The 27,542-nt window shown below is 43.6% G+C and overlaps 1 pseudogene across 3 annotated transcripts; it reads left to right on the top strand.

The window, feature by feature from the left end:
• Window positions 1-292: 292 nt before the first annotated feature.
• On the top strand, window positions 293-26,819 carry LOC106614001 (phospholipid hydroperoxide glutathione peroxidase-like; annotated as a pseudogene). Of its 3 annotated transcripts, XR_014378992.1 has the most exons (8): window positions 14,087-14,223; window positions 15,135-15,229; window positions 15,613-15,757; window positions 15,869-16,020; window positions 16,290-16,314; window positions 16,502-19,066; window positions 20,950-21,009; window positions 26,510-26,819. The product of XR_014378992.1 is annotated as a phospholipid hydroperoxide glutathione peroxidase-like, transcript variant X1 (transcript). The 3 variants fall into 3 exon arrangements; XR_014378994.1 differs by lacking the exons at window positions 14,087-14,223; window positions 16,502-19,066 and adding an exon at window positions 293-422; XR_014378993.1 differs by lacking the exon at window positions 16,502-19,066 and having other exon boundaries at window positions 14,095-14,223.
• The last annotated feature ends 723 nt before the right edge of the window (window positions 26,820-27,542 follow it).

Here is a 27,542-nt window from a genome sequence, read left to right as displayed (position 1 = left end):
AGATAGTTATTGGATCATAATGCTCAGATCATGAAACTCACATGTTAGCATAAGGTGTAAATGAGGCTTATGGGCACTAACCAACTACAGTATTAAGTGTGATTGCGGTATCACTGTTCAATGAGAGATTGGCATTAAAAAGGGAAGAAGGAACCAGAAAGTTAACCAAGCCAGTTGTCTACTGTCCATCTCATACTGACCACCCTCCCCCCACTAAACGAAGAATGAAGGCTGGTTTAGTAATCAGGAAGGCAAATGTTTTAATAATAGTCCTGTAAGGCCATTGACGTAAACATTATCCACAACATTTGAATTTTGTCCAAGCCCTTTGCCTATCTCAGTCTGAGCTGCCCACACTACAATACACACTACAGTACACACTACAATACACACTACAGTAGATGGCTCACTTCAGGAAAAAGGTATGTGGACATTTACTTTTTACAGTTAATCTATCATGATTCAGTATATTGCAGTTTTTGCTAAGGTCATTAGATTAACACCTTCAGCCTAATGGCACCCATGGCTTATATTTCTACTTGCTAGTTTTAAAACGTGTTATGCACTCCACCAGTAGAGGTTATCTATTAACTGTGTTCCCCTTTATATTAGCCTAACAACAATTGTGATGTGAAATTTGACACAATCAATGTGAACAACTTCCATTTGTGTATTGTTCCAACGATGTCTGTTTAAAGATAAATTAAGAAATGATTAACAATACAGAGAAACCGGTTAGGAAACAGCCATAACAGTGCAATCAAGATGTTCACACTCACATTGAAATCCTCACTGGACCTGTAGGTGATATATCACCCAGCAGTCTCACTGGGTCTGATGATCTTTACTACCTGTCACAGCAAAGAGTAAGAGCCCAGTTAAAACACTTAACGTCATCACCGATGTTGAGTAATTCCATAAAAATATTAAAGACATGCTCCGGAAAGACATGCTCCGGCGACGACTAAGGCTTTTTTTAACCTCCCGCTTTTGGCTGGATGTACCAATGTGTAGTTTATAGACATGCATAATCTATGAGCAGAATTACTGTCTAACCCCAACTAGCCACGAAATCCCTAGTTTGAAAGCGTCTTTCTGGAAGCTGTGCAGGGCCAATTTTGACTCTAAGTATTCAAACCCCACACATACAATTATCTGTAAGGTCCCTCAGTTGACCAGTGAATTTCAAACACAGATTCAACCACAAAGACCAGGGAGGTTATCCATTGCCTCGCAAAGAAGGGCACCTATTGGTAGATGGGTAAAAATTTAAAAAGCAGACATTGAATATCCCTTTGAGCATGTGAAAATATTAATTACACTTTGGATGGTGTATCAATTCGTCGTCACTACAAAGATTCAGGCATCCTGCCTAACTCAGTTGCTGGAGAGGAAGGAAACCGCTCAGGGATTTCACAATGGTGACTTTGAAACAGTTACAGAGTTTAATGGCTGTGATAGGAGAATACTGAGGATGGATCAACAACATTGTAGATACTCCATAATACTAACCTAATTGACAGAGTGAAAAGGAAGCCTGCACAGAATGCAAATATTCCAAAACATGCATCCTGTTTGCAACAAGGTACTAAAGTAATACTGCAAAAAAGGTGGCAAAGGTATAAACCTTTTGTCCTGAATACAAGGTGTTATGTTTGGGGCAAATACAAAACATTACTAAGTACCACTCTCCATTCAAACATAGTGGTGCCTGCATCATGTTATGGGTATGCTTGTAATCGTTAAGGACTGGAGATGTTTTCAGGATAAAAAAGAAACGGAATGGAGCTAAGTACAGGCAAAATCCTAGAGGAAAACCTGGTTCAATCTGCTTTCCCCCAGACACTGGGAGACAGATTCACCTTCCAGCAGGACAATAGCTTAAAACACAAGGACAAATCTACACTGGAGTTGCTCACCAAGAAGACAGTGAATGTTCCTGAGTGGCCGAGTTACATTTTTGTGTTAAATCTACTTGGCAAAACCTGAAAACGGTTGTAGCAATGATCAACAACCAATTTGACGGAGCTTGAAGAATTTTGAAAATAATGGACAAATGTTGCACAATCCAGGTGTGGAAAGCTCTTAGAAACTTACCCAGGAAGACTCACAGCAGTAATCGCGGCCAAAGATGCTTCTACAACGTATTGACTCGAGGTGTGAATACTTACAGTACTAGGCAAAAGTTTGGACACACCTATTTATTCAAGGGTTTTACTTTATTTTTTACTATTTTCTACATTGTTGAATAATCGGGAAGACATCAACACTATGAAATAACACTTATGGAATCATGTAGTAACCAAAAAAGTGTTAAACAAATCAAAATATATTTGAGATTTGAGATTCTTCAAAGTAGCCACCCTTTGCCTTGCCTCAAAATGTTCTACAGCTGCACCATCAAGAGCATCCTGACCGGTTGCATCACCACCAGGTATGGCAACTGCTTGGCATCTGACCGTAAGGCGCTACAGAGGGTAGTGCGTATGGCCCAGTACATCACTGGGGCCAAGCTTCCTGCCATCCAGGACCTATATAATAGGCGGTGTCAGAGGAAAGCCCATAAAATTGTCAAAGACTCCAGTCACCCAAGTCATAAACTGTTTTCTCTGCTACCGCACGACAAGCGGTACCGGAGCGCCAAGTCTAGGACCAAAAGGCTCCTTAACAGCTTCTACCCCCAAGCCATAAGACTGCTGAACAATTAATCAAATGGCCACCGGACTATTTCCATTGACCCCCCTTTCCCCCCAATTTGTTTTGTACACTGCTGCTATTCGCTGTTTATTATCTATGCATAGTCCCTTCTCCCCTACCTACATGTACAAATGACCTCTAACCTGTACCCCTGCCGCACACTGACTCGGTACCGGTACCCCTTGTATATAGCCTTGTTATTGTTATTTTATTGTGTTACTTTTTAATATTTTTTACTTTAGTTTATTTGGTAAATATTTTCTTAACTCTTCTTGAACTGCACTGTTGGTTAAGGGCTTGTAAGTAAGCATTTCACGTTAAGGTCTACACTTGTTGTACTCGGTGCATGTGACAAATAAAATTTGATTTGAGATTGATAGGAGTGGCAATATCGTCATCTATTATCCTTAGTAATTTTCCATCCAAGTTGTCACACCCCGGTGGCTTGTCATTGTTGATAAGACAGCAATCATTTTCTTCTCTTCGACGCTCACTTTACGGAATTCAAAATTACAATGCTTGTCTTTCATAATTTGGTCAGTTATACTTGGATGTGTAGTGTCTGTGTTTGTTGCCAGCATGTCATGCCTAAGTTTGCTAATCTTGCCAATGAAAAAAATATTAAAGTCCGTGGAAGCCGCTGAGGGGAGGACGAGTCATAATATTGGGTGGAACATAGCCAATGGAATGGCATCAAACACATGAAAACCATATGTTTCATGTATTTGATACCATTCCACTCATTCTGCTCAAGCCATTACCACGAGCCCGTTCTCTCCAATTAAGGTGTCACCGACCTCCTTTGTTTAAAGTAGTTGGCAATATCAGTGGGTTTTGGTATGAATGAGCCATCTGATTCAATGAATGATGGTGCTGAGTTTGCGTTTGTTGCCCAAAATGTCATTTAAGGTGCTTCGAAGCTTTTTACTATCATTCTTTATATCATTTATCTTTGTTTCATAGTACAGATTCTTATTTTGGTTGTGCAGCCAAACTTATTTGCCATTTGTTTTGCCTCATCCCTCTCAACCATAAAATTTTTCAATTGCTCATCAATCCAAGGGAATTTAAGTTTTTGCAGTCATTTTCTTAATGGGTGCATGCTTATTAGTAACTGTAATAAACAATTTCATAAATGTGTCAAGTGCAGTGTCTGGTTGCTCCTCATTACACACCATAGCCCAGCAAATATTCTTTACATCATCAACATAGGAATCACTACAAAACATATTGTATGACCTCTTATACACCTATATTAGGCCCAGCCTTTGGAACTTTGGTTTTCCTAGATACAGTATGGCTACTATATTGTGATCAATACATCTGATGGATTTGGATATTGTTTTAAAGCACACTTCTGCAGCATATGTAAAGATGTGATCAATACATGTTGATTATATAATTCCTGTGATGTTTGTAACTACCCTGGTAGGTTGACTGGTTACAGTTTAAAGCTTTTTCTTGAGTGGGCAGCTTGATGAAAGCCAGTCAATATTGAAATCACCCAGAAAATATACCTTTGTGTCAACATGGGCCAGCAATTTCGACTCCTTGTAGAGTCCATGCCCAGAAGAATTGAGGCAGTTCTGAGTTTAAAAGGCGGTGTAACTCAATATTAGTATAGTGTTCCTAATGTTTTGTACACTTAGTGCATAGTCTTGTGAGTGTGCATAGAGTCTGTACAAGATGGGGTCAAAGCAGATAATTAAATGGTTACCCCGACAAACTATTTAGCAGTCTTATGGCTATTTAGCAGGTAAAAGCTGTCTCAGAGATGGTTGGTCCGACAGCCAATGGATGCTCTGGTACCGTTTGCCGGATGACTTTGGTGGCTGAAGTCCCGACCATAAACGGGAGTCCCGTAGGGCAGCGCACAATTGGCTCAGCATCCTCCGGGTTAGGGGAGGGTTTGGAGGAGGGGGCATTACTTGGCGCTCTAGCGGCTCCTTGTAGCGGGCCAGGCGCCTGCAGGCTGACTTTGGTCGTCAGTTTAATGGTGTTTCCTCCGACACATTGGTGCGGCTGGCTTCCGGGTTAAGTGGCCAGGGGTTAAGAAGAGCGGTTTGGTGAGTGATGTTTCGAAGGACGCATGACTCGACCTTCGCCTCTCCCGAGCCCTTTGGGGAGTTACAGCGATGAGACAAGATTGTAATTTGACCGCAATTGGATATCACGAAATTGGGGGAGAAAAAGTAAATCCCGGTCCGACCCAAAACTGTTGAGCTGAAGCCCGAGGCCAGGCCTGGTCATCACAGAAATGAAATGAGAAACAGTAGGCTATATTGATTTAAACTGGTATTGAGAACAAAGCTGCGGAGGCGGCAACGGAGTGAGTAGACGAAGAAACAGCCGTTGGGCCTAGAAAAAAGCTTAGAGAGGGAAACTCACCTTAGTTATAATCAACTGAAATATTGGAAAGCAGCTGTAATTGGAGAAAGCGCCAGAAACAAGCCGAAAACACACAGTTTGAAAAAGCATGTGCTCAAACAAAGCTTTGTACAGTATCTGTTTTTACCCCACCCAGTAGGTGACAGCAATACACAGCAAAACAGCAATACACCTTTTTGGAAGAAGAAGAAATATACATGCATCAAATCAAATATATTTTTTTGTCACATACACGTTTAGCAGATGTTATTGTGAAATATTTGTGTTTCTTGCTAGTAATATCTAACAATTTCACAACAATACACACAATACACACACATCTAAAGTAAAGGAATGGAATTAAGATTATCTAAATATTTGGGAGAGCAATGTCAGAGCGGCATAGACTAAGGTATAGTAGAATAGAATAGAATACAGTGTATACATATGAGATGAGTAATGCAAAATATGTAAACATTATTAGTGGCCAGTGATGATTTCAAGTCTATGTATATTGGGCAGCTGTCACGTCCTGGCCAGTATAAGGGTTAATTGTTATTGTAGTTTGGTCAGGACGTGGCAGAGGGTATTTGTTTTATGTGGTTCAGGGTGGTGTGTTAGTTAGGAGGGCGTTTGATTTATTATTTCCGGGTTTTGAGTTATGGTCTATGTTTATGTATTTCTATGTGTAGTCTAGTGAGTGTGTTTCTATGTTGAGTTAATTGGGGTGGACTTCCAATTGAAGTCAGCTGTTTGGTGTTGCCTTTGATTGGAAGTCCTATATTAGTTGGGTGTGTTTGTCTTGTATTTGTGGGAGATTGTTCTTGGATTGCTGTGGTGCCGTCAAGACTGTTATTTCATCGTTCATTGCTTCGTTATTTTTGTATACGTGTTTGTTTGGTTTTTTCCCTTCTTTTCCCGTAAATAAAGAAGATGAGTATACACATACCTGCTGCGTGTTGGTCCTCCATAACTGACGAAAACCGTGACAGAATCTCCCACCAACTAAAGACCAAGCAGCAGAAAAGGGACTTCGAGTTGGACTGGCGGGAGAGATGGACCTGGGAGGAAGTTCTGGACGGGGCTGGACCTTGGCACCAGGCTGAGGATTATCGCCTCCCGCAGTGGGAAATTGAGGCAGCCATGGCAGAGATGCGGAGGTACGAGGCCTTGAACGCGCTGAAGGTGAAGCACGAGAGGCACCCCCAATAAAAAAATTGGGGGGGGCACACGGGTAGTTTGGCTAGGCCTAGGAAGAGCCGGAAGCCAGCTACCCATGGTTATATGGAGGAGCGTATGAGGTGGAGAGCGCCATGTTTCGCTGAGGAGCGCACTATCTCACCCATACGCACGCACAGTCCGGTGCGCGTTATTCCAGCCCCTCGCAGGTGCCGTGCTAGAGCAGGCATCCAGCCTGGTAGGAGGATGCCTGCGCAGCGCATCTGGTCGCCGGTACGCCTCCGAGGACCAGGCTACCCAACTCCCGCTCTACGCACGGCTACCATCAGGCCCCTGCACAACCCAGTCCGCCCTGTACAAGCACCCCGCTCGTGCAGGGCTACTAGTTCCATCCATCCAGGACGGGTTGTGCAGGAGGTAAGATCAAGACCGCCTGTGCGCCTCCATAGCCCTGGGTTTCCAGCTCCTGTCTCTCGTGCGGACCCGGAAGTGCGTCAACCCAGTCCGACTCGTCCTGTTCCCGCTCCCCGCACTAGCCTGGAGGTGCGTGTTCCCAATCTGGTACGCCCAGTACCAGCACCACGCACCAGGCTTCAAGTGCGTAAACCCAGTCAACAGTCACCAGAGCTGCCCGCCAGTCAACAGTCACCAGAGCTGCCCGCCAGTCAACAGTCACCAGAGCTGCCCGCCAGTCAACAGTCACCAGAGCTGCCCGCCAGTCAACAGTCACCAGAGCTGCCCGCCAGTCAACAGTCACCAGAGCTGCCCGCCAGTCAACAGTCACCAGAGCTGCCCGCCAGTCAACAGTCGCCAGAGCTGCCCGCCAGCCAACAGTCGCCAGAGCTGCCCGCCAGTCAACAGTCGCCAGTGCCGCCCGTCAGTGAGGAATCGCCAGAGCCGCCCGTCAGTGAAGAGTCGCCAGAGCCACCCACTAGTCAGGAGCTGCCAGAGTGGCCAGACTGCCCGGAACTGCCGGAGTGGCCAGACTGCCCGGAACTGCCGGAGTGGCCAGACTGCCCGGAACTGCCGGAGTGGCCAGACTGCCCGGAACTGCCGGAGTGGCCAGACTGCCCGGAACTGCCGGAGTGGCCAGACTGCCCGGAACTGCCGGAGTGGCCAGACTGCCCGGAACTGCCGGAGTGGCCAGACTGCCCTGAACTGCCGGAGTGGCCAGACTGCCCTGAACTGCCTGAGTGGCCCGACTGCCCTGAACTGCCGGAGTGGCCAGACTGCCCTGAACTGCCGGAGTGGCCCGACTGCCCCGAACTGCCGGAGTGGCCAGACGGCCCCGAGCTGCCAGACTGGCCAGACTGCCCCGAGCTGCCAGACTGGCCAGAATGTCCCGAGCTGCCAGACTGGCCAGACTGTCCCGAGCTGCCAGACTGCCCAGACTGTCCCGAGCTGCCAGACTGCCCAGACTGTCCCGAGCTGCCAGACTGCCCAGACTGTCCCGAGCTGCCAGACTGCCCAGACTGTCCCGAGCGGCCAGACTGCCCAGACTGCCCCGAGCTGCCAGACTGTCCCGAGCTGCCAGACTGCCCAGACTGTCCCGAGCTGCCAGACTGCCCAGACTGTCCCGAGCTGCCAGACTGCCCAGACTGTCCCGAGCTGCCAGACTGCCCAGACTGCCCCGAGCTGCCAGACTGCCCCGAGCTGCCAGACTGGCCAGACTGCCCCGAGCTGCCAGAGTGGCCCGACTGCCTGGGACGGCCAGAACCGGAGCCACCTCCTGATATAGGTGGGTTGGGGAGGGGGGGTGTAGCACAGTGCCGTCGTTGACGGCAGCCACCCTCCCTTCCCTCCCTTTTAGTAGAGGAATTTTTGTTTTGTTGTTTGGGGTTGTGGTTTTTCATTAACACAGGTGTGAGTGTTGACGAGGACAAGGCTGGAGATCACTCTGTCATGCTGATTGAGTTTGAATAACAGACTAGAAGCTTCAAAAGGAGGGTGGTGCTTGGAATCATTGTTCTTCCTCTGTCAATCATGGTTACTTGCAAGGAAGCATGTGCCGTCATCATTACTTTGCACAAAAAGGGCTTCACAGGCAAGGATATTGCTGCCAGTAAGATTGCATCTAAATCAACCATTTATCGGATCATCAAGAACTTCAAGGAAAGCGGTTCAATTGTTGTGAAGAAGTCTTCAGGATGCCCAAGAAAGTCCAGCAAGCGCCAGGACCATCTCCTAAAGTTGATTCAGCTGCGGGATTGGGGAACCACCAGTACAGAGCTTGCTCAGGAATGGCAGCAGGCAGGTGTGAGTCCATCTGCACACACAGTGAGGCGAAGACTTTTGGAGGATGGCCTGGTGTCAAGAACGGCAGCAAAGAAGCCACTTCTCTCCAGGAAAAACATCAGGGACAGACTGATATTCTGCAAAGGGTACGGGGATTGGACTGCTGAGGACTGGGGTAAAGTCATTTTCTCTGATGAATCCCCTTTCCGATTGTTTGGGGCATCCGGAGAAAAGCTTGTCCGGAGAAGACAAGGTGAGCGCTACCATCAGCCCTGTGTCATGCCAACAGTAAAGCATCCTGAGACCATTCATGTGTGGGGTTGCTTCTCAGCCAAGGGAGTGGGCTCACTCACAATTTTGCCTAAGAACACAGCCATGAATAAAGAATGGTACCAACACATCCTCCGAGAGCAACTTCTCCCAACCATCCACAAACAGTTTGGTGACAAACAATGCCTTTTCCAGCATGATGGAGCACCTTGCCATAAGGCAAAAGTGATAACTAAGTGGCTCGGGGAACAAAACATCGATATTTTGGGTCCATGGCCAGGAAACTCCTGGCAAACTCCAAGCATTGATTATGCAAGAATGGGCTGCCATCAGTCAGGATGTGGCCCAGAAGTTAATTGACAGCATGCCAGGGCGGATTGCAGAGGTCTTGAAAAAGAAGGGTCAACACTGCAAATATTGACTCTTTGCATCAACTTCATGTAATTATCAATAAAAGCTTTTGACACTTATGAAATGCTTGTAACTATACTTCAGCATTCCATAGTAACATCTGACAAAAATATCTGAAGACACTGAAGCAGCAAACTTTGTGGAAATTAATATTTGTGTCATTCCCAAAACTTTTGACCACGACTGTACTGTTGTGTCGTCTGCAAAATTGATGATTGAGTTGGAGGCGTGTGTGGCCACGCAGTCATAGGTGAACAGGGAGTACAGGAGGAGGCTGAGCACGCATCCTTGTGGGGCCCCAGTATTGAGCATCAGCGAAGTGGAGGTGTTGTTTCCTACCTTCACCACCTGGGGGCGGCCCATCAGGAAGTCCAGGACCCAGTTGCACAAGGCGGGGTTCAGACCCAGGGCGTCGGGCTTAATGATGAGCTTGGAGGGTACTATGGTGTTGAATGCTGAGCTATAGTCAATGAACAGCATTCTTACATTGGTATTCCTCTTGTCCTGATGGGATAGGGCAGTGTGCAGTGCGATGGCGATTGCATCGTCTGTGGATCTACTTGGGCGGTAAGAACATTTCAGTGGGTCTAGGGTGTCAGGTAAGGTAGAGGGGATATGATCTTTGACTAGAGCTACGGGGAGATAGTCATTTAGTTCAGTTACCTTTGCTTACCTTTGCTGTGGGTGGTGTGCGCGCCTCCTGAGTCAGACTAGAAGACCACTCCGAGTACCTCTCCTCTGCCGGCGGTGTTTTGGGTCAGCCTCTGGAATCAGTTCAATTGCCCTGGGGGGTACGAACAAAGGATCCGATTCGGGAAAATCGTATTCCTGGTTGTTATGCTGGTGAGTTACCGCTGCTCTGATATCCAAAAGTTCTTCCCGGCTGTATGATATAACACCCAATAAATTATGGGCTAATAATGTAAGAAATAACATAAAAAAAACAGAATACTGCAAAGTTTCCTAAGAGCTAGAAGCACGGCAGCCCTGTCTGTCGGCGCCATTTTTGGCACACTGCTTCGAGGTTGGCTCCTTAGCGATTTCAACGCATGCCTCAGCGCTCCGGTATCAAACGCAACATCACTACTAGCAACCTCAGCAACTTTGGTCATTTGACTGCAGTTACACGTTTTGTATGATTCGACAACGCTATAGCCTACTCGGGGTGTGCTCTGTGTCGAGATTGCCTAGGTCTACTGCTGAAATGTGCTGAATTAATTGAGGAACATGATAACGCTCTGGATTTATGAACGGCCTGTTTCGCAAATCACAATGTCATTGGTGATCAAAGTTACTCTATCATTACTAAATATCACTTTCACTTGCTGTGAAACCTTTACATAGTGGTGCAGAGAATGTTTGTTTTTCTTTTGGGATAACCCTGGGTGCGATTTTTAAGGTATTTCTCGGGATAATTATGATTTATTCCCGGTATTGAAACTTGGTAGATTTTCTGGAAAATATGAACAAAGATTTTTATGACTAATCTGTGATATGAATCCCTAGATTACATAAAAAATGGTGGATGCCCTCAATGGCACAGCCAATGGTAATACCCACTACAGGCCTCTATCATTCTCTATGTTCACAACCAACAAACCCTTATTTATGTAGCCATGTATTGCTACATCAATCTAGTTGTTACAAAATGTGGCAAATTAATCGTGCCTTGATATTTGGGACATTGGAAAGCTGTGGAGTCCTTCTTGTGATGGTATTGTATTTATTAATGATGTATAAAGGACTAATTAGTCATATTCAGAATTTGATATTATAACATTTACCGTTAGCTATCTAATAAAAAACACATGTAGATTATTAGTTTACTGAATTCCAAGTGTGTCTAACTTTGTTGATTGTAGCTATTGTATTGTTGTTGCCTTTTCTTGTTTACGGGGGACTTTATTTCAGCCCTGCTACATTAGATTAACTGGGGACACCGGATGTGTCATGAAACCATTACTTCCACCGCCTTTCTGGTTTGTACTGATAACCTGCTATCAGCAAAGTGGCCTAACCTACAGTGCATATTAGCACAATTTAGCACTTTGTGTTTTAGTATGTCATTATACTCTGGATGATGCACTCATAGTTTGATGTCTGTGAAAAAGCTATGGAAATATAGGGTATCGAAGGATATTGTGTCTGTAAATTGGAAAAAATATGGACAAGTATCATCTGGCTGGTTTTCAGTTTAGATGTTTATTTGGTATCGGGGTATACAGAGGGTAGGCTATATGGCAGGGTTCCCCAACTGGCGGCCCGTTGGTGATTTTTATTTGGCTCCCCGAGTTTTCTAGAAATGTGTTCCAAAGTATTCCCACGCATAATATAAATATAAATATATATATACACTGAGTGTACAAAACATTAGTAACACTTTCCTAATATTGAAATGCACCACCTTTTGCCCTCAGAACAGCCTCAATTCGTCGGAGCATGGACTCTACAAGGTGTCGAAAGCGTTCCACAGGGATGCTGGCCCATATTGACTCCAATGCTTCCCATAGTTGTGTCAAGTTGACTGGATGTCCTTTGGATGGTGGACCATTCTTGATACACACGGGAAACTGTTGAGTGTGGAAAAACCCAGCAGCGTTGCAGTTCTTGACACACTCAAACCGGTGCGCCTGGCACCTATTACCATACCCCGTTCAATGTCACTTAAATATTTTTTCTTGCCCATTCACCCTCTGAATGGCACACATACACAATCCATGTCTCAAGGCTTAAAAATCCTTCTTTAACCTGTCTCCTTCCCTTCATCTACACTGATTTGAAGTGGATTTAACAGGTGAAATCAATAAGGGATCATAGCTTTGACCTGCAGTCTATGTCATGTAAAAATGCATTCCTAATGTTTTGTACAGTCAGTGTATATGACCGTATACAAATGTAAGCAAGTTTTGAAATTATTGTTTTAGTCAAATATTGTATCTGTTTGGGCTTCTTGCTGTTCATTTGCGGTCTACAAATTATTTGTAATTATGTTCCAGCCGAATCTAATTGACAATCCCTGCTTAATGGTGTCAGGACCTTCCTTTATATCCATCTTATCAGTGAGTAGGCTATATGATTTACCTTGTTTGTTAGATGACATCAGTGAGTGGTAAAGTTGAAACATGTGAAAGGTTCATATTTTCCTCTGGCTTCACCTTATCAGAATGGTGAAATGACCTCTACTGAATCAATTCTGTTGCCTACCACCGGCAGGCATGTTATATAAGGCAATGCCTGGCACCACCACCCTCATATGAAAAGACAGATTCTCAGATCCTCTCTTGCTTAGAAAATGCAAACATAAGCACATCTGTTGTTTCTATTCTATAACATATTGTTCTAAAGATGTTATGAAATGATATTGAACAAAAATATAATTGCAACAATTTCAAAGATTTTACTGAGTTACAATTAATATAAGGAAATAATTTAATTGAAATAAATGTATTAGGTCCTAATCTATGGATTTCACGTGACTGTCACGTTCTGACCATAGAAAGCTTTTATTTTCTATGGTAGAGTAGATCAGGGTGTGCCGGGGTTTTGTCTAGTTTATTTATTTCTATGTTGGTTCTAGTTTATTTTTCTATGTTGGGGGTTTTGTCTAGTTTCTGTATTTCTATGTGGGGTTCTAGTTTCTGTATTTCTATGTTTTTTTTGGGGGGGGGTGAACTCCAATTAGAGGCAGCTGGTCATCGTTGTCTCTAATTGGGGATCATATTTAAGTTGTTGGTTTTCCCACTAGGTTTTGTGGGAGATTATTTTGAGTAAGTGTTTGTTGCACCACTTCGTCATGGTTTGTTGTTTCGTTCATTAGTTTATTTGTATGTCTTGCATAGTTTCACAGTTATAATAAAATGTGGAACGATACACACGCTGCGCTTTGGTCCCATTCTTCAGACAGCCGTGACAATGACTGGCCCACCCACTTGGCAGCCAGCCCACCCACTGGTGAGCCAGGCCCAGCCAATCAGAATGAGTCCACCCCCCCAGACAATTCCACAGGTGAAGAAGATGAATGTGAAGGTCCTGAGCTGACGTGGTTACACGTGGTCTGCGGTTGTGAGGCCAGATGGACGTACTGCCAATTTCTCTAAAACGATGTTGGAGGCAGCTTATAGTAGAGAAATTAACGTTCAATTATCTGTCAACAGCTCTGGTGGACATTTCTGCAGTCAGCATGCCAATTGCATGCCAATTGCACGCTCCCTTAACTGTGGCATTGTGTTGTGTGACAATTGTACATTTTAGTGGCCTTTTATTGTCCCCAGCACAAGGTGCACCTGTTTAATGATCATGCTGTTTAATCAGTTTCTTGCTATGCTGCACCTATCAGGTGAATGGATTATCTTGGCAAAGGAGAAATGCTCACTAACATGGATGTAAACAAATTTGTGCACATTCTGAGAGAAATAATATTTTTGTGCAGATGGAAAATTTCGAGGATCTTTTATTTCAGCTCATAAAACATGGACAAACAGACATACAGAAAACGCAGGTATAAATATACAGGGGAGAATGGGGAAAATGGGAGACACCTGGTGGGTGGTGGAGACCAGCACAAGACAGGTGAAACAGATCAGGGTGTGACAATACTCAGCATTAGACTTTTGCTCCGTCCATTTTTTTATGTTAATGTTGATGTGAAATCTTACTGATCATTGAGTCAGAGAGGAGTAGGAGCACTACTGTGTTAAGCAAGGTCAATTCCCAAAGATTGAGTAAGATGTGTTTACCTTTGTTCTGTGCAAGTTACGCTTTAATATCTCACTTCTAGGAAGAGAACACTTTTTTTATGAGCACCACTGACTGTAGGTGTTCTCATCCTTTGCCTGTCAGTGGTCAGCATAAAAGCATCCTATCAGAGAAGAATGTTGTATATTCCAAGTTAATTATTTACAGTGTTTCATAACTTGGAGGATTAAAGTGGATGCTGCACCGAAAGGCTCACTGTCAACGGTGTGTGAGAGATAGGCTTTCTGCCTTTTCAGAGGACCTTACTGAAAGGCAGTCATGCATCTACTAGGGTCCGGGGTACTTTTCTCTGTCATGCTCTCGACATTGGTAAGATTACTGAGGAATGGTGGCTCAAAACAGCACTTTGATTAAAATGTTTTGTCGATATTGACTATGGAAGGTTTTCTGCTGTCGAATCTGTCTGTCTCTGGACGTATGCCAAGTGCATAGTGTTTATTGCTGGAGGGGAAAATACACCCTTGTAATCAGTAACGTTAACACATATGAATTGCTGTTTTTCTGTCATTCAAATACCTTTTCCAAATATGTTATTAAATGGATTTCTATAAGGACACAAGGCGAGACCCAAATGCAGACACAGGAAGCAGATAGTTGAGCTCCGATATTTATTCATCCAAGGGTTAGGCAAAAGGTAGGTCGGGGACAGGTGAGAGTTCATAAACCGGGTCAGAGTCCAAAACAGTACCAGACGAAGGGCAGTCTCGAGGTCAGACCAGACAGGGGTTCAGTAACCAGATACGAGTCCAAACAGTACAAGGGGATAGGCAGGCTTGAAGACAGAACAGGCAGAGTGGTCAGGCAGGTGAGTTCGGCAAGGGTCGAAACCAGGAGGACTAGAACCAAAAGAGACTGGGAAAAAATAGGAGCGAGGAAAAACGCTGGTTGACTTGGCAAACAAGACGGACTGGCACAGAGAGACATGAAACACAGGGATATATACACCGGGGAAAATAAGGACAGGTGAAACAGATCAGGGTGTGACAGATTTTGGTGTAGAATGGATCAGCGCAAAGGCATTTTATTTGAATTTTGACTATCACTTTGAGAGAGATAGTGAGGTTCGCTGACATTCTGGCTCAGGCTTAGTTTTTCTTTACAGTGAGCGTGAGAGAGCGCACGTATGTGCCTGCACGCACATCAGACAGGTATTCATGAGCACCAAACAGGACACACATTCATATTGACTCAATCTCTTCTTTTATTCTCTTCCTTCCCAGGCTGCTCCGACAGAGGACTGGCAGACGGCCTCATCTATTTATGACTTCTCTGCAAAGGATATTGATGGCAACGAGGTTTCCCTCGAGAAATACAGGTGAGAGGGTGGAAGAAGTTACTCAGCATTCCCAAATACTATATAATAGGGCTGTGACGATACCAGTATTGCGATATTATTTTTCATGGCAAAAATGAAAACAACTATTTGGTCCTTTAAAAACCTGATGTATGTTAAATATTGTGTGCTATAGCTTTGAAAATAAATGTGACTCAGGATGACAACATAATGATGTTTGTTTCCAACATTAGGACTGTTTTCCTAAAGAAGTGTTTCCTTGCCACTATACTAACGAGTATCGCGATAGTGGTTTAGTTCCCGGCCCTACTAAATAACCACAATCATGTTAAATATCATTCACCATACCCCTTCCAAAAGTCTTCAACCTGTTATCTCCTGTGTTTTAATGTGTGTGTGTGTAGGGGCGACGTTGTTATCATCGTCAATGTTGCCTCTAAATGAGGTAAAACCCCAGTAAACTACTCTCAGTTTGCGGCGATGCACGCGAAGTACGCTGAGAAAGGTTTACGCATCCTGGCCTTCCCCTCCAACCAGTTCGGGAGACAGGTAGCTACATCTCATTTTTATTTATTTAAAGTCTCAAGTCTCCACCTTATGCATTTTTACAACATTATTATTATTATGTTATTACAATGGTATATTTTCTGTTAATTGTAGGAACCTGGCACTGAATCTCAGATCAAGAATTTTGCCAAGTCCTACAATGCTGATTTCCCAATGTTCAGTAAGATCAATGTGAACGGGCCCAACGCCCACCCCGTGTGGAAGTGGCTGAAGGAGCAGCCCAAGGGGAGAAGCTTCCTGGGAAAGTAAGTGGAGACGTTCTGGAGAGACGTGTTACTAATGGAGTGGTTAGACTCATCACATATGATTATTTTTTGACCATTCATATAAAATATGTTAAGACTTAAAACACATGATATCTAATTATTTACAACTGCTTACTAATGCTCAGATAAGCATAATGGCTTATATGCAGTTTATAAGTAGATGTTCTAAATGTAACGTGTATGAGTTTGGTTATTGTCACTGTGTTAATGATTGCTTCATCTAATGATCTTGTTTTTTTTCTCATCAGTGACATCAAGTGGAATTTCACTAAGGTATATATTTATTTCTTATTAGTCATCGGATATTCCCATCAGAACAAGTTGACACAGCCGAGTTGGAGTAACCCAGAGTTTTGTGCCAAGATTATATCCCTCGTGAAAGAAAAGGTTGATCAGTGCCATGCCCATCGAGTTCAACGTTATAGCCTATGTCAGGGTTCTTCAACCTTTTCTTGCCCAGGGACCCCCTCCCAGGAAAACCCAGGGACACCCTCCCAGGAAAACCCAGGGACCCCCTCCCAGGAAAACCCAGGGACCCCCTCCCAGGAAAACCCAGGGACCCCCTCCCAGGAAAACCCAGGGACCCCAATCATACGTTGACAAAACATTTATTTTTCGCATGTCTTATCATCAAGTGAATGATAACGGCAAGGAAAAGTAATCAATATTTTAAAATGAATAGATTTGGTGGATAGTTTTTCATTATTTTGACCTCCCCACATTATAATTGGAAGAGGAAGTGTAAACTCTAACATACCTTTCTAGCTAATAGGCTAACTCCAAACAAACAGTGCATTCGGAAAATATTCAGACCCCTTCACTTTTTCCACATTTTGGTACTTTACAGCCTTATTGCAAAAATTTCAGAAAACCTGTTTTAGCTTTGTCATTATGGGGTATTATGTGTAGATTGAGGGGGAAAAAATAATTTCATCAATTTTAGAATAAGGCTGTAATGTAACAAAATGTGGAAAAGGTGAAGGGTTCTGAATACTTTCTGAATGCACTGTATTTTAACTAAGAGCAGCTGTTTAACTGGTTGAAAAAAAGGTTAGCCATGTGTTGGCAAAAATGAATGTCCAAGTCAAGAAAGCTTACCAGCAGCACTTGCCACACTGGTAGCCTATTCACGGGGGCTTTTTCAAAGCCTATGTCAGGTACTCATTCCAGTGAGAGTAATTGGCTCCAATGAGTGTAATTTGCTCAATATTATGAGTAAAGAAATAAAGTTGACATCATTAGAAAGAAATGATCATATTCTCTACTGTAGGTATGTAATTAAAAATGTGATTATTCTGTTGATAGCGATATTCATAAAAAATACATTTAAAAAAATAAAATTTCTCGGACCCCCTACTGTACCTCCTCGGATCCCTGCTTGAATACCCCTGGCCTATGTCCATTTTTGTTTAAAAAAAACATTAATTAGGTAGTCGTATTATTGTGGTCTTTCTGGGCCTAGAGTAATACAAATACAAACTTAAAGCTAGAATCCTTAATTGCTACATCCATTTTTTACTTTAAATGAACGCTATATGTACAGTAGCATAAAAATTAAGAGCGTCACACACACTCCATATATAAACTCACAGTAATTTATTGGTTAAATCACCAATGTTTCGGCATCACCTGAAGAAGGCACAGTTAAAAAAAATAAACTTTTGATACGGTAGACCATTCCATTCTTGTGGGCCGGCTAAGGAGTATTGGTGTCTCTGAGAGGTCTATGGCCTGGTTTGCTAACTACCTCTCTCAAAGAGTGCAGTGTATAAAGTCAGAAAATCTGCTGTCTCAGCCGCTGCCTGTCACCAAGGGAGTAGCCCAAGGCTCAATTCTAGGCCCCACGCACTTCTCAATTTACATCAACAACATAGCTCAGGCAGTAGGAAGCTCTCTCATCCATTTATATGCAGATGATACAGTCTTATACTCAGCTGGCCCCTCCCCGGATGTTGTGTTAAATGCTCTACAAAAAAACGTTTAGTGTCCAACAAGCTTACTCTGCCCTTAACCTTGTTCTAAACACCTCCAAAACAAAGGTCATGTGGTTTGGCAAGAAGAATGCCCCTCTCCCCACAGGTGTGATTATTACCTCTGAGGGTTTAGAGCTTGAGGTAGTCACATCGCACAAGTGCTTGGGAGTATGGCTAGACGATACACTGTCAGCACATCTCAGCACATATCAAAGCTGCAGGCTAAAGTTAAATCTAGACTTGTTTTCCTCTATTGTAATCGCTTCTATTTCAACCCAGCTGCCAAACTAACCCTGATTCAGATGACCATCCTAACCATGCTAGATTACGGAGACGTAATTTATAGATCGGTGGGTAAGGGTGCTCTCGAGCGGCTAGATGTTTTTTACCATTCGGCCATCAGATTTGCCACCAATGCTCCTTATAGGACACATCACTGCACTCTATACTCCTCTAAACTGGCCATCTCTGTATACCCGTCGCAAGACCCACTGGTTGATGCTTATTTTTAAAACCCTCTTAGGCCTCACTCCCCCCTATCTGAGATATCTACTGCAGCCCTCATTCTCCATATACTGCACCCGTTCTGCCAGTCACATTCTGTTAAAGGTCCCCAAAGCACACACATCCCTGGGTCGCTCCTCTTTTCAGTTCGCTGCAGCTAGAGACTGGAACGAGCTGCAACAAACACTCAAACTGGACAGTTTTATCTTAATCTCTTCATTCAAAGACTCAGTCATGGACACTTACTGACAGTTGTGGCTGCTTCGCGTGATGTATTGTTGTCTCTACCTTCTTTCCCTTTGTGCTGTTGTCTGTGCCCAATAATGTTTGTACCATGTTTTGTGCTGCTACTATGTTGTGTTGCTACCATGTTGTTGTCATGTTGTTTTGCTACCACGCCTTGTTGTCATGTGTTGCTGCCTTGCTATGTTATGTAGTGTTGTCTCTCGTTGTGTTTTGTCATATATTTATATATTTTTTTAATGATTTTTAATCCCAGCCCCTTTTGGAATTTTTAACCCCAGCCCCAGGAGGCCTTTTGCCTTATGGTAAGCCGTCATTGCAAATAAGAATGTTCTTAACTGACTTACCTAGTTAAATAAAGGATAAATACAAATTCTCTCAACCAGCTTCACGAAGTAGTCACCTGGAATGCATTTCAATTAACAGGTGTGCCTTGTTAAAAGTTAATTTGTGGAATTTATTTAGTTCTTAACTGATTGGCTCAAACGCATTGTGTGACAAGGTGCTGTAGGGGTGGTATACAGAAGATAGCCCTATTTGGTAAAAGACCAAATCCATATTATGGCAAGAACAGCTCAAATAAGCAAAGAGAAACGACAGTCAATCATTACTTTAAGATTTGAAGGTCAGTCAATACGGAAAATGTCAAGAACTTTTCAAGTTTCTTCAAGTGCAGTCGCAAAAACCATCAAGCGCTATGATGAAACTGGCTCTCATGAGGACCGCCACAGGAAAGGAAGACCCAGAGTTACCTCTGCTGCAGAGGACAAGTTCATTAGAGTTAACTGCACCTCAGATTACAGCCCAAATAAATGCTTCACAGAATTCAAGTAACAGACACATCTCAACATCAGCTGTTCAGAGGAGACTGTGTGAATCAGGCCTACATGGTCGAATTGCTGCAAAGAAACCACTACTAAATGACACCAATAACAAGAGACTTGCTTGGGTCAAGAAACACGAGCAATGAACATTAGACCGGTGGAAATCGGTCCTTTGGTCTGATGAGTCCAAATTTGAGATTTTTGGTTCTAACCGCTGTATCTCTGTGAGACACAGAGTAGGTGAACAGATGATCTCTGCATCTGTGGTTCCCACCGTGAAACATGGAGTAGGTGTGATGGTGTGGGGGTGCTTTGCTGGTGACACTGTCAGTGATTTATTTAGAATTCAAGGCACACTTAACCAGCATGGCGACCACAGCATTCTGCAGCGATACGCCATCCCATCTGGTTTGCACTTAGTAGGACTATCATTTGTTTTTCAACAGGACAATGACCCAAAACACACCTCCAGGCTGTGTAAGGGCTATTTGACCAAGAAGGAGAGTGATGGTACTGTATCAGATAACCTGGCCACTACAATCACCCAACCTCAACCCAATTGAGATGGTTTGGGATGAGTTGGACCGCAGAGTGACGGAAAAGCAGCCAACACGGGCTCAGCATTTGTGGGAACTCCTTCAAGACTGTTGGAAAAGCATTCCAGGTGAAGCTGGTTGAGAGAATGCCAAGAGTGTGCAAAGCTGTCATCAAGGCAAAGCGTGGCTACTTTGAAGAATCTCAAATATAAAATATATTTTGATTTGTTTAACACTTGGTTACTACATGATTCCATATGTGTTATTTCATAGTTTTGATGTATTCTACAATGTAGAAAATAGTAAAAATAAAGAAAAACCCTTGAATGAGTAGGTGAGTCCAGACTTTTGACTGGTACTGTATATACCCATTGATTCTTGAAAAATATAACTTATAAATGCCTCATTAGCATAGTTCAACTTTCAAACCCCAAAATAGAAGCTTGTGTACGCCTTTGTTTGTAAACAATGTAAATGTAAACAAACACTGTATAGCCTCAAAACATGATTAAAACTATACATGTTGATATCATGGATGGTCCATCGTTGCATCCATAGCACTATCTATGAATTTGAGTGGTTACATTTTTCCAGGCCCATCCCCTTACTTTTAAACCAAAACAGTGGCAGGGTGCCCACTTTGTCATTGTTTAAATTAAGGATTCTAGCTTTAATTATATGTCTATTTTAGGATTCATGAATTGTTGGGCTAACAAATTGAAAACAAGACCTTTTGATTATTACCAGATTTTGCAGCTAGAAATGGGATGTTAAGTGCAGAATTAGTTTAAATGTCCATCACTCAGTTCCTTTTCTCTGGCTTTATAGTTCCTTATCAACAGAGAGGGCCAGGTTATGAAGAGATATGGACCGATGGGTGATCCCAGCGTAAGTCAATGACTTTTACTCTCACACATTGACTCTAATTACAGCACAGGTCTATGATGGACTAACTGACACATCCATGTGAGACAGCAGTACTCAGCCATAACCTCAGGCCCGGCCTGGAATCACCCTCCCTAACATTATACCTTGTTACTTTGCCTCTGAAAAGTATGCATTATTGACCATTTCATGCGCTCACAACACCATAAAATTGTTGGTAGTGATGAAATTGCTCAGTTGAACAGAGTGGGGTAATGCTGTAGTGGGGGGTTGGAAGGGACACACAAGAGGCGGAGGTTAAGATCATGTGAGGGTGATGATGAGCGGGGTGTTGGCATCGGGATCAGGCAGCGATCCTCTATCAAGCACGCAGACAATGTGAATATAGGGCAGACATCGTATCTCATAATGTCCCTACAGAAAGCTGCTACTGTCATGGCTCTTACCTGAACCAGTATATGTGCGTTAGAGACCTCTCTAACACATAGGAAGCTGCGATTAAAACTCCCATTCATCAGCTCTGCAAGCGTTACCGTACATGCTGATTACACCGGGCACGCACGTGCATCCGCATGTTGATTTTGTCCATCCACATCAGACGGGATCAGGACACGCATGTTAAAATATCAAAACGAACTCTGAACTATATTGATTTGTGGGACATGTTGAAACACAAGAAACATTCATGGACATTTAGCTCGCTAGCTTGCTGTTGCTAGCTAATTTGTCCTGGGATATAAACATTGTGTTGTTATTTTACAGGAAAGGTCTTATTTTCCTGGATCTTTGTAGAATTTTGACCCATTTTGAGTCACACAAAATCATGTGTTCTCTACTACGACAATTCATCCAAAGATAAAAGGGGAAACCTAGTTAGTTTCTTGTAATCTCTCCTCCTTCAGTCTTCTTCTGTGGACTTTATATGGCGGTTGGCAACCAACTTTAAGGTGCATTACCACCAACAACTGGACTGGAGTGTGGACCTCAGTTACTGAGCATTCAATCACCCACGTGGGTATATGCTCCTAAAAACCAATGAGGAGATGGGAGAGGCGGGACTTGCAGCACATCACACATCAAAAATAGAACTAAGTTCTATTTTAACGCTGGGCTACGCAGAAGCTCGCGAGCAGTTTGAGTGAAATTATTAAATGACGTATGTGTAAAAGTATTTTGCAACGCAGGCGGTGTGGTCAGCAAGTTATAATGTGAAAATACGTTTGTTGATCACCAAATATGGAGTTTCGCTGAACAACAATTGTAACGAATGCAGTAGTGGGTGTGGAGTCAGGCGCAGGAAACAGGAGTAGTTGCTAACGGGCTTTTAATGAATTGCACCGTAAAAGAAAAGTACACCCACGAAAACACAACTGGGTGTGATCCAACAAACACAATGATCCAATAACACGTACCACTGCATAAACAACAGTCGACAACAGAAAGTAAGCCCGCACACAGAACAGGTGGGGAAACGGGCTTAAATACTCAACTAAACACTAATCATATACAGGTGCAAACAATCAAGACAAAACCAACAGAAAAGGGAAAAAGGGATCGGTGGCAGCTAGTAGGCCAGTGACGACGACCGCCGAGCGCCACCCGAACAGGGAGAGGAGTCACCCTCGGCAGGAGTCGTGACAACAATCTTGATCTACCCCCTGTTACAGCCAGTATGTATTTCCAAAAAAGGTCTAAATAAAAATGTACAAGCAACTGAAAAAGTGCCTATTCGACACCTCCAATCTCTCATTACTTCCACGCACTGGTCAGAAGTCTAGCCTACAACAGCTCGATACATTGGAGGTGTCGAAGAGGCATTTTTTAAGTTGCTTGTAAAAACTATTTTAGAACTTTTTTGGAAGTAAATACCAGCAGTTACGGGAGTAAATGAAAATCGTTGTTCAGCGAAACGCCATATTTAGTGATCAACTAAACTATTTTGACATGACACTTGCAGACACCGAAAACTATTACGGGCTACAAAGCGAAACCCAGCCGCGAGCTGCCCAGTGAGGCGAGCCTTCCAGATGTCCTAAATGCCTTTTATGCTCGCTTCGAGGCAAGCAACACTGAAGCATGCATGAGAGCACCAGCTGTTACGGACGACTGTGATCACACTCTCTGTAGACCTCGAAACAAGTTAACATTCACAAGGCCGTGGGGCTAGACGGATAACCAGGACATGTACTCAGAGCATGCGCGCACCAACTGGCAAGTGTCTTCACTGACATTTTCAACCTCTCCCTGACCGAGTCTGTAATACCTACATGTTTAAAGCAGACCACCATAGTCCCTGTGCCCAAGAATACTAAGGTAACCTGCCTAAATGACTACCACCCCGTAGCACTCACGTAGGTAGCCATGACGTGCTTTGAAAGGCTGGTCATGGCTCACATCAACACCATCATCCCTGAAACCCTAGACCTACTCCAAATCACATACCATCTCAACTGATCCACAGATGAAGCAATCTCAATCGCACTCCCCACTGCCCTTTTCCACCTGGACAAAAGGAACACCTATGTGAGAATGCTGTTCATTGAATACAGCTCAGCGTTCAACACCATTGTACTCTCAAAGCTCATCACTAAGCTAAGGATCCTGGGACTAAACACCTCCCTCTGCAACTGGATCCTGGACTTCCTGACGGGCCACCCCCAGGTGGTAAGGGTAGGCAACAACACATCTGCCATGCTGATCCTCAACACGGGGGGCCCTCAGGGGTGCGTGCTTAGTCCCCTACTGTACTCCCTGATCACACACAACTGCATGGCCAAGCACGACTCCAACAGCATCATTAAGTTTGCTGACGACACAACGGTGGTAGGTCTGATCACCAACAACGAGACAGCCGATAGGGAGGTCGTTACAAACCTGGCAGTGTGGTGCCAGGACAACAACCTCTCCCTAAATGTAAGAAAGACAAAGTACAGTGAGGGAAAAAAGTATTTGATCCCCTGCTGATTTTGTACGTTTGCCCACTGACAAAGAAATGATCAGTCTATAATTTTAATGGTAGGTTTATTTGAACAGTGAGACAGAATAACAACAAAAAAATCCAGAGAAACGCATGTCAAAAATGTTATACATTGATTTGCATTTTAATGAGGGAAATAAGTATTTGACCCCCTCTCAATCAAAAAGATTGAGAGGGGAGTGCTCCTAATCTCAGCTTGTTACCTGTATAAAAGACACCTGTCCACAGAAGCAATCAATCAATCAGATTCCAAACTCTCCACCATGGCCAAGACCAAAGAGCTTTCCAAGGATGTCAGGGACAAGATTGTAGACCTACAAAAGGCTGGAATGGGCTACAAGACCATCGCCAAGCAGCTTGGTGAGAAGGTAACAACAGTTGGTGCGATTATTCGCAAATGGAAGAAACACAAAAGAACTGTCAATCTCCCTCGGCCTGGGGCTCCATGCAAGATCTCACCTCGTGGAGTTGCAATGATCATGATCATGGAGAATGGTGAGGAATCAGCCCAGAACTACACGGGAGGATCTTGTCAATGATCTCAAGGCAGCTGGGACCATAGTCACCAAGAAAACAATTGGTAACACACTACGCCGTGAAGGACTGAAATCCTGCAGCGCCCGCAAGGTCCCCCTGCTCAAGAAAGCACATATACATGCCCGTCTGAAGTTTGCCAATGAACATCTGAATGATTCAGAGGACAACTGGGTGAAAGTGTTATGGTCAGATGAGACCAAAATGGAGCTCTTTGGCATCAACTCAACTCGCCGTGTTTGGAGGAGGAGGAATGCTGCCTATGACCCCAAGAACACCATCCCCACCGTCAAACATGGAGGTGGAAACATTATGCTTTGGGGGTGTTTTTATGCTAAGGGGACAGGACAACTTCACCGCATCAAAGGGACGATGGACGGGGCCATGTACCGTCAAATCTTCGGTGAGAACCTCCTTCCCTCAGCCAGGGCATTGAAAACGGGTCGTGGATGGGTATTCCAGCATGACAATGACCCAAAACACACGGCCAAGGCAACAAAGGAGTGGCTCAAGAAGAAGCACATTAAGGTCGTGGAGTGGCCTAGCCAGTCTCCAGACCTTAATCCCAATGAAAATATGTGGAGGGAGCTGAAGGTTCAAGTTGCCAAACGTCAGCCTCGAAACCTTAATGACTTGGAGAAGATCTGCAAAGAGGAGTGGGACAAAATCCCTCCTGAGATGTGTGCAAACCTGGTGGCCAACTACAAGAAACATCTGACCTCTGTGATTGCCAACAAGGGTTTTGCCACCAAGTACTAAGTAATGTTTTGCAGAGGGGTCAAATACTTATTTCCCTCATTAAAATGCAAATCATTTTATAACATTTTTGTTGTTATTCTGTCTCTCACTGTTCAAATAAACCTACCATTAAAATTATAGACTGATAATTTCTTTGTCAGTGGGCAAACGTATAAAATCAGCAGGGGATCAAATACTTTTTTCCCTCACTGTAGATGATCGTGGACTACAGGAAAAGGAGGGCCGAACACGCCCCCATTCACATCAACAGGGCTGTAGTGGAGCGGTGTCCTTGGTGTCCACATCACCAACAAACTATCATGGTCCAAACACACCAAGAAAGTCGTGAAGAGGGCACAACAATGCTTTTTCCCCCTCAGCATGGGTCCCCAGATCCTCAAAAATGTCTACAGCTGCACCATTGAGAGGATCCTGACCGGTTGCATCACCACCTGGTATGGCAACTGCTCGGCATCTGACCGTAAGGCGCTACAGAGGGTAGTGTGTACAGCCCAGTACATCACTGGAGCCAAGCTTCTTGCCATCCAGGACCTATATACTAGGCGTTGTTAGAGGAAGGCCCAAAAAATTGTCAGACTCCAGTCACCCAAGTCATAAACTGTTCTCTCTGCTACCGCATGCCAATGGAGCGCCAAGTCTAGGTCCAAAAGGCTCCTTAACAGCTTCTATCCCCAAGACATAAGACTGCTGAACAATTAATCAAATGGCCACCTGGACTATTTGCATTGACACCCCTTTGTTTTTACACTGCTGCTACTCACTGTTTATTATCTATGCATAGTCACTTTACGCCAACCTACATGTACAAATTACCTCGACTAACCTGTACTTACACACATTGACTTGGTACCGGTACACCCTGAATATAGCCTCATTATTGTTATTTTATTTTGTTTCTTTTTTTTACTATTTAAATTTCTTTCATAGTTTATTTAGTAAATATTTTCTTAACTCTATTTTCTTAACTGCATTGTTGGTTAAGGGCTTGTAAGTAAGCTTTTCATGGTAAGGTCTACTACACCTGTTGTATTCGGAGCATGTGACAAATACAATTTGATTTGAATGGGAGTTTGAATCTGAGCTTTCTTTGTGTTAGAGATGTCTAATGCACAGATAGGCCTACTGGTTCAGCTCTTACCTAACAAATGAAATGCAATTATATTAAATCCATATAAGGAGAGAAACTAAAAGGCATGGATGCAATTCATCACAACTATTTATTCTCCATTTCAGGCGGTGGAGAAGGATCTTCCCAAGTACCTGTAATTCTTCCATCACTGACTGTCTTATGCATTGATACTGCATCTATCCCTCCCTCTCCGGTGAGCCAATGCCTGGAAGTGGGTCCATTCCCCAGACCAGTGACAGTCTGTCCGCAAACCAGCCTGACTGGTAGGACAGACCTGATGAAAATGGCGTGCAACCAATCCCCTGGGAGGACCCGCTTTAGGCATAGCCAGCCAGCACCGGAGAAGAATCCTGACCCCCTGAAAATATGATCTTAGTGTCATATTCCATAATAAACGTAACGCTTTTGTGCTAATTCTGTTGTCCAGTGTGTTTATGGGGAATACTATCTTTCAACGTAACAAACAAGTGTAAACGTGCTTCAGCCCAGCTATAACAAAAAAGTAATCAGGTGCTTGACTGACTGAGGCACTTAAATTCCCCAAAACATTATACTCAATTTACTCATACACTTGTTTTTAATAGCCCATGTCTAGTTGCTATCATTTTGACATGATTGATTGATATGGTGCGTGGGACACTCCCTTGAGAGGCTATGGTGCCTCTTACCTTTTCCTACACAAGGCTCTGATGAAGGTGTTAATGCCGAAACGTAAGCCTGTTTGTATGTCCCGTCAATAAATCATTCAGATTTATGCATAAGAGTGCTAATTTATTTTCCGGAGTACTCATCAGTTGAAGTGTCTTGGGGTAAGGAATTTCAATGTCTTTTTGTTTTTGTGTTGAATTCCCACTACACAAGTATAGAACAGTACTAAAACCATGGTCACTGTTAGTAACGTGTTTTGCTATGCTGATGTTTTGCCATGAGTTGATGTGGACAAGGTTGTTCCATGTGATGCAACAAGAACTAATTCAAGTTACTAATTACCTAAAAAGCAATACATGTATTTTGATTCATCACCTGAGAGCATTCCTTCATATGATAGTGGATCTGATAGTTGTGTCTGAAATTTAATTTGTGAATCTATTCTGCTGAAATACATGTTACACTGCCCTCTACTGGATTTGAGAGCAA

The sequence above is a fragment of the Salmo salar genome, chromosome 10 (assembly GCF_965601325.2).
Source record: "Salmo salar chromosome 10, fSalSal1, whole genome shotgun sequence".
NCBI classification, from domain to species: Eukaryota; Metazoa; Chordata; class Actinopteri; order Salmoniformes; family Salmonidae; genus Salmo; species Salmo salar.
The sequence above is the reverse complement of the archived record's forward strand: the minus strand, read 5'-3'. Positions and strand labels throughout refer to the sequence as shown.